We start from the raw sequence: 11,138 nt of genomic DNA, 5'->3' as shown, positions 1-11,138 counted from the left end.
CTCTCTCTCAAATAAATAAAAAAATAAAATCTTTAAAAAAAATAAAAACGAGAAAAGAGGGGCGCCTGGATGGCTCAGTTGGTAGAGCACACAACTCCATCTCAGGGTTGTGAGTTTAAGCTCCATGTTAGGTGTGGAAACTACTTTAAAAAAAAAAAATTATTGGGCGCCTGGGTGGCTCAGTTGGTTGGGCGATTGCCTTCGGCTCGGGTCATGATCCTCGAGTCCCGGGATCGAGTCCCGCATCGGGCTCCCTGCTCGGCGGGGAGTCCGCTTCTCCCTCTGACCCTCCCCCCTCTCATGTACTCTCTCTCTCTCTCACTCTCTCTCTCAAATAAATAAAATATTTTTTAAAAAATTATTTTTTTAAGAAGTATTTTTATTTATTTATTTTTGTGAGAGAAAGTGAGAGAGAGAAAGCGTGCATGAGTGGGAGGGAGTGGCAGAGGGAGAAGCAGGCTCCCCGCTGAGCAGGGAGGCTGATACCGGGCTCGATCCCAGGACCCTGGGATCATGACCTGAGCCGAAGGCAGATGCTCAACCGACTGAGTCACCCAGGCGCCCTAAAAATTTTTTTAAATGAGAAAAAGAATCACAAAAAACTGTGGGCACTTTGGTAGCCAGACGCCAAAATGGCACCCAATGAATCTTTGCCTCCTGGCCATCACACCCTTGTGTGGCCCCCACCCCCTCCTTGTACCAGGGCAGTCTGGACAAACAGGAGAATTCTCCAGAAGTGATGATCAGGTTATAAAAGACACTGAAGCTTCTGTCTTAGCTGCTCTCTCTCTTTCTCTTTTTTAAGTCACTTGTTTTGCGGGGGAAGCCAGCAAAGCCATGTCATGAACAGCCCTACGGAGAGGCCCATGTGGCAAGGGATGGAAACTTCCTACCACAACCACGTTTGAGTAAGCTGAGAAAAATCCTCCAGGCCTAAGTGAGCCTTCAGGTGACTGCAGCCCCAGTGACAGGCTGGCGGCCAGATGAGAGACCCTGATGAGAACCACCCAGCCAAACCCTCCTGAATCCCTAACCCACAGAAACTATGAGATAAAGTGTATTGTTTTAAGCTGCTAACTTTTGAAGCAATTTGTTACATAGCAATAGACAACCTAATACACTGGCCTTAAGTAAGATGCATGTTCTTTTCTTCTGAGCTCTTTTTGGGTAATACACCAGAAATGCTCACATACAAATGCTTCCTGCTTATAGGCCAGCTCCCATCCCCACCAAAAACCCTCTACAGTTCTTAGCCCTGTCCTGTGTCCCTACTTCCTGGAGAAGTGTGGAGCACAGAGCAGAAGCTTGAACTATATTTGTTGAACAAATGAGTAAGTAAGATCTTTGCAAGAGTGATGTTTCATCCTTATTTGATCGTTCAGGAAACAGAAGCTCAGAGATGTTAAGTAACTAGCTTAAAATCACACAGACTGAATCTTGATTCCTTAATGGACAGCCTGTAGTGTCCATTTCTTTAATGTTTTCCATGGTACCAAGTACATATACTAAGTGCTTAATAACTGCAGATTAACCGAAAGAGCTAATGATGTAGCATGTCTTTATCGGAGTCAGGTAAACATCTCTTTAATAATAGAAACAGGAACAATGTGGGGTGGAGGGAACAAAGAAATTGATGTTATCTTCTTTTGATAAAAAGAAACAGCAATGGAGCAATTCAGTATTAGTGCAGAAAAATCTAAAAAACTAACAAAACCACTTCAAAGTGTCCAGAGACTAAAATTCAGAATAAAAGAAGTTTGTATTTTGTTTCATGAATTATATTAGAGCTGGGGGAAAAAGAGAGAGAGAGCATTGGTGTTGTTGGCTTTAAAAGGCTATGTAAAAAGCTTTTTTTGAAGACTATGTAAAAATTCATTAATTTAGGCTTCTTGTCCCACTCTTTTGAACAATTACAAAATCTCCAAATTGATGCACATAGTTTGGGGTCCATCTATTCAAGAGTAACCATGGGCAACTCTTGGTGGGCCCTTTCTTCCCTTTAAGTGGTCACTATAGTTAGTCAAGGTCAAAACTTAGCCATGTGTCCTGGGAGTCTTGGGGCGGGGAGGGCATGGTGAGTCATGTGACTGCTCTGGCTTCCTCTGAATCCTTGAATTCTCTGAAAATGCAGTGATTGAGAAGGATTGTGGACATTCTAATTAGGCCATATGTAATTTAATTTTGGAGTGATGAAATGTACTCGGTCTTCTAAATGTTCATTGAATAAACATTAAGTAAGCCTTTGAAAATCAGTGGACTTGTCCACTGAGTTATTATTCACAAAAGTCTCTTTAGCTCCAAGCATAGGATCTGGCCCATATTTGGTGCCCAATAAATTTAAAAAGTTGTAACTTGAAAGTGAGTTAATTAGACACCTAAAAGAGAATGCGTCGCTCAGTCTGCCCACAAGTTCCATCTCTTTACCGCCTCCGGGCCTCTGGACTTGCTGCTCTGTCTAAGATTTGATTCTCTTCTTTGCTTGGGTAGTCAATATCTATTGATTTTCCCTTCCAATATCCATTTTCCTCTTCTCAGGAAACAAACCCTTATTTCTTATTTTCTTTCTAAAGTGCTCTCCCTCCCCATCCCCATTCCATGTGCTTTTGGAGGGCTGATTCCACTCCAGGTTCCAGACAGGGACATGCACCTGTGCCTAATCCATCAGCATGCTCAGTTGATCAGATAGAGACATGTGACCCAATCTGATCCAGTCAGGGCCAAACCCTTTATTTATTTATTTATTTATTTATTTATTTATTTATTTATTTAATAGATCTCAGTTTTTTAGAGCAGTTTTGGATTCACAGTAAAACTGAGTAGAAAGCAGAGTTCCCAGATTAACCCTCCTCCCCCACTGCACATATTTTCCTTGCTATCAACATCCCTCACCAGAATGGTACATTTGTATGATCAATGAACCCACACTGATACATCATTATCAACCAAAGTCCAGGGCACCTGGGTGGCTCAGTTGGTTAAGCGACTGCCTTCGGCTCAGGTCATGATCCTGGAATCCCGGGATCGAGTCCTGCATCGGGCTCCCTGCTCAGCGGGGAGTCTGCTTCTCCCTCTAACCCTCCCCCTCTCATGCTCTCTCTCTCATTCTCTCTCTCAAATAAATAAATAAATAAATAAATAAATAAAATCTTTAAAAATAAATAAATAAATTATCAACCAAAGTCCATAGTTAACATTAGAGTTCACTCTTGGTGTGGCAGATTCTGTAGGGTTGGACAAATATATACTCACATGTATCCACCATTATAGTATCATACAGCATTGTTTCACTGCCCTGAAAATCCCTGGTACTCTACCTGTTCATCCCTTTTTCCCCCAACCTCTGGCAACCACTGATCTTTTTACTGTCTCCAGAATGTTTTAGCTTTTCCACAATGTCGTATAGTTGGAATCATGCAGCAAATAGCCTTTTCAGATTGGCTTCTTTCACTTAGTAATATGCATTTAAGATTCCTCCATGTCTTTTCCTGGCTTGATAAGTCATTTCATTTTAGCTCTGAATAATATTCCACTGTATGGATATACCATATTCACCTACTGAAAGAAACCTTCCAAGTTTGGGCAATTAGGAATAAATCTGCTATAAATATTCATGTGCAGGGCTTTGTGTAGATGTAAATTTTCAACTAATTTGGATTTAACCAAGGAGTACATTGTTGGATTGTATGGTAAGAGTATGCCTAGGTTTTTTTTTTTTGTTTGGTTGGTTTTTTAAAGATTTTATTTATGTCAGAGATAGAGAGAGAGCACGTGTGTCCATAAGGAGAGAGGCAAAGGGGGATGGAGAGGGAGAGAATCTCAAGCCACCTCTGCTGAGCACAGAGCCTGACATGGGGTTTGATCACACAACCCTGAGACCATGACCTGAGCTAAAACTAAGAGTCGAATGCTTAACCAACTGAGCCACCCAGGCTCCCCAAGAGTATTCTTAGTTTTGTGAGAAATTGTCAACTGTCTTCCAAAGTGGTTATACCGGTTTTGCACTCCTGCCAGCAATGAATGAGAGTTCCTATTGCTCTACTTCCTTGTCAGCATTTGGTGTTGTCAGTGTTTTTGACTTTAGCCATTCTAGATGCTGTTTAGTGGTATTTACTAACGGATTTAGTTTGTATTTCCCTGATGACATATGATGTAAAGCATCTTTTCATGTATTTGCCATCTGTATATCTCCTTTGGGGAGGTGTCTGTTCAGGTCTTTTGCCTGTTTTTTAAATCTGGTTGTTAGTTTTCTTACTGTTGCGTTTTTAAGAGTTCTTTGTATATTTTGGATAATAGTCTTTTACTAGATACAGTACTCCCACTTTATCTGCTGTTCATCTTTCCCTCGTTTCAGTACCTAAGGTCAACCTCAGTCCCGGAGCAGATGATCCTCCTTCTGATACATTCTTAGAAAGTCAATAGTAGCCTAACACCATATCACAAGGGCTATGTCATTCACCTCACTTCATCTCATCACGTAGACATCTTATTATCTCACATCACTACAAGCAGGATGAGTACAATACAATAAGATATTTTGAGAGACAGACCACATTCACCTAACTTTTATTATGGGGTGTTGCTATAATTGCCCTATATTATTATTAGTTATTGTTGCTCATCCCTTACTGTACCTAATTTATAAATTAAACTTTATCACATGTATGTATAGGAAAAAACATGGTATATATAGGGTTCGGTACTGTTCGTCGTTTGAGGTGTCCACTGGCAGTCTTGGAACGTATCCCTTGTGGATAAGGGGTGACTACTGTATGTCTTTTGCAAATGTGTTCCTCCAGGCTGTGGCTTGTGTTCTTGCTCCCTTGGCAGTCTCCCTTGACAATCCCCTTGTGTTGGATCATCCAGGAAAGTGGTGAGCTCTCCGCTGAGGTTGCTGACATGACATAGAAGCCAAGAGTGGCTGGCAGCCGTCTTACAACCACAGAGAAGAGGCAGCCTGAGCCTGGAGTTAAGAAATAAATGAGAGGGGCGCCTGGGTGGCTCAGTCGTTAAGTGTCTGCCTTCGGCTCAGGTCATGATCCCAGGGTCCTAGGTTCAAGCCCCACATCGGGCTCCCTGCTCAGCAGGAAACCTTCTTCTCCCTCTCTCACTCCCCCTGCTTGTGTTCCCTCTCTCGCTGTCTCTCTCCCTGTCAAATAAATAAATAAAATCTTAAAAAAAAAAAAAAGAAGTCTGTAGGTCAGCTGGTGAGAGCTGGTATGGTGGGTCCATTTTCCTCAGGGACCTGATTTCCGTCTGTTTGCCGGCTTTCTCTAGCTCGCCATTTTTAAAGTCACATGACTCACAGTATTGGCTGGAGCGCCATCTGTCCTATCTGCATCCCAGGCAGCAGAAGCAGGGAGAGAAAGGGGAGAGCATACCCTTTCCCTTCTGGAAGCTCCCCCCACTTCCACTCACATCTCATTGGCTGGAGCTTAGTCATGTGACTATACCTAACTGCAAGGGAGGCTGGGAAATTTAACTTTTATTCCCAGCGGCAGTATACTAGAATAGAAATTGGAATCCTGGGGAGCCTGGGTGGGTCAGTCGTTAGGCGTCTGCCTTTGGCTCGGGTCATGGTCCCAGGGTCCTGGGATCGAGCCCTGCATCGGGCTCCCTGCTCGGCGGGAAGCCTGCTTCTCCCTCTCCCACTCCCCCTGCTTGTGTTCCCTCTCTCTGTCTCTCTGTCAAATAAATAAATAAAGTCTTTTAAAAATGTATGAAAAAAGACAAAAACAAAAAAAGATGGTGGGAAGTGAGCGGGTATTCTCAAACACTGTTAGCAGTAGTGTAAGTTGGTGTCATCTTTATATCCTTCTCTGTTGGTTTTCAATAAATTGTTTCATTTGATTCCCACATCTCATTATCAGTCCTTTTTTTTTCCCAGATAAGGAAATGGAGACAACAGATGAACTAGCTCAGCCAAGGACACTATATTAATCAGAATTCTCAACAGCAAGTGACTGGGATTGAGCCCCTCCTCATGGGGCTCCCTGCTCAGCAGGGAGTCTGCTTCTCCTCTCCTGCCCCTCCCCCCCCTTGTGCACGCTCTCTCTCTCAAATAAATAAATAAAATCTTAAAAAAAGAAAACCCAAATCAAACTGTAAGAATTCACAGGCTCACCTGACTGCAAAGGTCACAGATAGCAGCAAGTTCAGGTATGAATGGATCCAGACAGTGAGTCAAGACTCTCTCCTTGTTCATCTCCTGGGCCATTTCCTGTGTGTTGGCTTCATTCTTGGAAGGCAGCTAACCTCACCACTCTACCACCACCGCCGCACAGTTTCATTCTTTGATAGGCCTTCCCCATACGGTGGCCCATAGCAGATACAACCTTATATCCCGTCACATCATGGTGAAAAAAAAAGCACTTCTTTTCCAGTATTTCTAGTAAACATCCCAGAACCGACTCTCACTGGACGGCCCTGGGTCACATGCCCATCTCTGAGCCGATCACCGGGGCCTGAGATGAGCCATGCTGTTGTCCCAGCAGAGTTGAGTCACTTGCTTATTCTTAGAGCCCAAGGGTGGGGGTCAGCCCCACTGGAACCAGAGAGGTCAAGTGGGGGAGAGGAAATCCCCCCAGAAACTCGGGGCACAATTTCCAGAAAGAGGAAAGGTTGCTAGATAGACTACTGTAGGAATGTCTACTGCTGTGGAACAGCAAACTGTGGCGGGGCCGCACCAGCAGGCCGGTCCCCAAGTCCTAGTTCGCAGGGCACCACAACCACCCCAGCTCTCTGTGTTGCCTAGGAACTCACTTTTAAGAAATCACAAAATGTAAACACAGACAAAAGGAGAAGTAATCAGAGGAGAATCACACACAAAGGGGAGAGGTTCAGGAGGCCCCGGGAAAGCGTTCAGCTCTGGGCCTTCTCTACCTTATTCACCTTGTCAGAAAGTTTTAAAAACCTGATGAATTACATTCCCAAGGACTGAGACAATTTGCAGATGTGATCAAGAACATGCAGTCAGTAATCTTTGAGAAATCACGGAGACTGGGGACGGTTGGAAGATTGGAGCCAGGCGAAGGTATACAGTTTTTCAAAAAACTGCATCCAAAGTTTTTGGATGGATTGGTTGGACTCTGAGTCTTCATCCACCTCTTTCCTCTGGGTTCCTCTCCTCTTTTTTCCCCCTTTTTTTAAAATAAGATTTTATTTATTTGAGAGAGAGAGCATGAGAGCACAAGAGGGAGAAGCAGACTCCCTGCCGAGCAGGGAGCCCGATGCGGGACTCGATCCCAGGACCCTGGGATCATGACCTGAGCCGAAGGCAGACGCCCAACCAACTGAGCCACCCAGGCACCCCCCCCCCTTTTTTAAGACAGTTTTATTGAAGTATAACTTACAGGTCATAAAATTCACCCCTTTTAAGTGTACAATTCGATGATTTTTAGCACTATTTCAATATAATGCAGTTTTTTCACTTCAGGAAAACCTCTCAGCTGTTTATCTTTAATCCCCAGTCCCACCCCAGCCCCAGGCAACCACTAATCCACTTTCAATCTTTGCGGATTGGCCTTTTCTAGATATTTCGAATTTTTTTCTTAAGATGAGAATATTTTTTTTTGCTTTTTAAAATATTTTGGCAAGACATTTGTGGTAAAAAGTGCAAATGATACAGAAGGGAATAAAGTAAAAGGTGAACATTCTTCTGGCAACTCTGCCCTGTAGAGATCTACTGTTAGCAAATCGCTGTGTACTTATCCCTCCCTATATTTTTGCCTAGATCATCTTAAACATCAGTTAGCTCATATTGTGCATATTTCTACTGTGCTTTTTTGTCTGTTCGTTTGTTTTGTTCATTAAGCAAACTCTCCATCCAGTATGGGGCTTGAACTCACAATCCTGAGATCAAGAGCCGTATGCTCTAATGACTGAGTGAGCCAGGTGTTCCTTTACTGTGCCTTAGGTAGCACCCCTCTTCTCTGGATAATACTACCCATATTTTTCCTGTGTAAAGTATCTTTCACCCACCTTCAGTCCTTATAGGAGTCCAACTCTAGGAGAGGGAATTGTGGGTCAAGCATTGCCAATTATCTCCTTTTTGCTGAAGCCATGGGAAAGTTGCGGGGGCATGCGACTCCTGATCTTGGAGTTGTGAGTTCAAGCCCCATGTTGGGTGTGTAGATTACTTAAAAATAAAATCTTTTTTAAAAAAGGTGGGATAGGGGTGTGTGTGTTTGTTGTCACCTGCAGCTATAGGTCCTGCCCAATGCTGTGCTGGTTACAACCCATTTTTTAAACTTGCAAATATATTCTGGGCACAACTTTCTGCATCAGTACATAGACCTTCACCACATTTATTTTAATGATTATATGGCCATACTGTTTGCTTGTATCATATTTAATTTATTGTTTTTAAAGATTTATTTGTTTATTTGAGAGAGCGAGAATGAGAGAGAGAGAGAGAGAGAGAGTACATGAGAGGGGGGAGGGCCAGAGGGAGAAGCAGGCTCCTTGCTGAGCAGGGAGCCTGATGCGGGACTCGATTCAGGAACTCCAGGATCATGACCTGAGCCGAAGGCAGTCGCTTAACCAACTGAGCCACCCAGGTGCCCCATCATATTTAATTTAAACAATTTCCTGGGACCATTCTGCTTGACCATGATCCTAAAGAATATAGACCACTGTTTTTCAAACGTCAGGCTTCAATCCATTAGTATGTTATAAAGTCAATTTCTGGGTTATGACTAATATTTTATTTATAAGCAGACTAGACTAGACCAAAATGGATTAGAAAATAATGGGGGGTGGGTGGATGCCTGGCTGGCTCAGTCTGTGGAGTGTGTGACTCCTGATCTCAGGGTTGTGAGTTTGAGCCCCATGTTGGGTGTAAAGATGACTTAAATAAATAAAATCTTTAAATAAATAAATAAATACAATACAGTAATTTTTTTAAATGATGGAATAATGTAGAAAGTACCAGAATGCACTAAAAGACATATATTAAAACCAATGCTTTTATTTCAGTATGTGTGTGAACACCTGTATGCTGGGTCATAGTATAGAATTTCTATTTAGGGCATCTGGGTGGCTCAGTTGGTTAAGCGACTGCCTTCGGGACGGGATTCGAGTCCCGAATCGGGCTTCCTGCTCAGCAGGGAGTCTGCTTCTCCCTATGACCCTCCCTCCTTTCATGCTCTATCTCATTCTCTCTCTCAAATAAATAAATAAAATCTTTAAAAAAAATAGAATTTCTATTTTACTGTGGATCGTTGTCCAAAAGTTTCAAAAATACAGCTATTGACCATCCTATTATGACCTAACTTTTTACGTGGGTCTGTTTTCTTTCATAAACCAAGAACTGAACTTTCAAGGGTTCAGGTATCCCTTTATACTTGTTTTATTGGTGATAAACTGCTCTTCCCACCAAAACAACAAAAACAGAAAGCTTTGATTTAGCTTTAGTAAAACTTAAATGTAGTTCTAGGTCATTTGGGTTTTTTTTTTTTCCCCTTTTTATTTTTATTTGCATTTATTCTGCAGAATTTACTCCCCGGCCATAAGTTTTTGTTTCTTCAGTTTCTTCTGGGATATCTTTTTCTTCTGTGCAACCTCCTCTTCTGGTTTAGGAACAATCTGCTCTTTTTCAGTAAGGATCATCTCAATGTGGCAGGGAGAGCTCATGTATGGGTTAATCCGAGCATGAGCCCTGTACGTTCTATGCCGCATCTTGGGGGCTTTGTTCACCTGGATGTGCTCAATGACCAGAGAATCAACATCTAAACCCTTAAGTTCAGCATTACTCTCTGCATTTTTAAGCATGTGCAGTAAAAATTCAGCGCTCTTCTTGGGCCACCGACCCTGTGTCCAGCCCCACTGTTTGGCCTAGGCACACCTACCAACTCCACCATCGTGGCGACGGAATGGCACACACTGCTTCTGTAAAGTGACGTCTTTCAGATACTTGGTGGCTTTTCAGATATGCATACCCTTGATGGCCTGGGCAGTTTCACGTGTGTTCTTAAAGTGAACACGAAGATTTGAACCTCTTGATTTACATGATTTCGTAGGGTTTTCTGGGTCAAGCGAATAGCGAACCATTTTTCAGAGGTCACCTCAGGCCGCTTAGGGGGAAGAGTGGTTTTTTTGTTAACATCAAATACTTTGAATTTTCAATAAGATAAGGGAAAGGGGGTTGGGATCCATTCTCATTCCAATGGCCTCACTGGCTTAGAGAGCAGGGAGGCCCAGACAGGTGGGATAAAGGTCTTATTTAAGTTTACAAAAGCCCTGGCTTTTCTAATGTTCTTTAAGAAAGAACAAGAAAATTCCCAGTTTACTTTTGAGTTTTTCATGAGCTGTTTAATTTTTAAAAGTTCTAAAAAACGAAAAGTCCTCATGGGGGGCACCTCGCCAGCTCAGCCAGTAGAGCATGTGACTCTTAATCTCCAGGTCATGAGTTCAAGCCCCACATTGGATGTAGGATTTACTTAAAAAAAATGATAATAATAAAAAGTCCTCATGGGATGGCCATTCAATATTAAATAGACCCTTCTATCTCTATAAGCATACAAACGATTATTTTGTTCTTTAATCTAGAACAGGAGGGTGCCTGAGTGGCTCAGTGGGTTAAGCGTCTGACTTTGGTTCAGGTCATGATCTCAGGATCCTGGGATCAAGCCCCGCATCGGGCTTCCTGCTCAGTAGGGAGTCTGCTTCTCTCTCTCCCTCTGCCCCTACCCCGCTTGTGTATGCGCGCACGTGCACACTCTCTCTCTCTCTCTCTCTCTCCCTCTCATAAATAAATAAAATCTTTTTAAAAATATTTTATCTGAGGGGCGCCTGGGTGGCTCAGTCATTGAGCGTCTGCCTTCGGCTCGGGTCATGGTCCCGGGGTGCTGGGATCGAGCCCCACGTCTGGCTCCCTGCTCAGCGGAGAGCCTGCTTCTCCCTCTCTCTGCCTGCCTCTCTGCCTACTTGTGCTCTCTCTGTGTCAAATAAATAAATAAAATTTAAAAAAAAAACCCAGGCTTGCTATTATAACTGATGACATTTAAAAAAAAAAAAATTTTATCTGATAGAGAGACACCCCAGGATCATGACCTGAGCTACAGGCAACACTTAACCGACTGAGCCACCCAGGTGTACCAATAAATAAAATCTTTTAAAATAATAATAATAATAATAATCTA

General features: G+C 42.8%; 1 pseudogene; it reads right to left on the bottom strand.

Annotated features, from left to right (window-relative positions):
* Nucleotides 1-9,492: 9,492 nt before the first annotated feature.
* LOC113937861 lies at nucleotides 9,493-10,078 on the bottom strand (annotated as a pseudogene).
* Nucleotides 10,079-11,138: the final 1,060 nt, after the last annotated feature.

This window comes from Zalophus californianus, chromosome 8 (genome assembly GCF_009762305.2).
Source record: "Zalophus californianus isolate mZalCal1 chromosome 8, mZalCal1.pri.v2, whole genome shotgun sequence".
Lineage (NCBI taxonomy): Eukaryota > Metazoa > Chordata > Mammalia > Carnivora > Otariidae > Zalophus > Zalophus californianus.
Note: the sequence above shows the minus strand (reverse complement) of the source record. Positions and strands in the feature narration are given on the sequence as shown.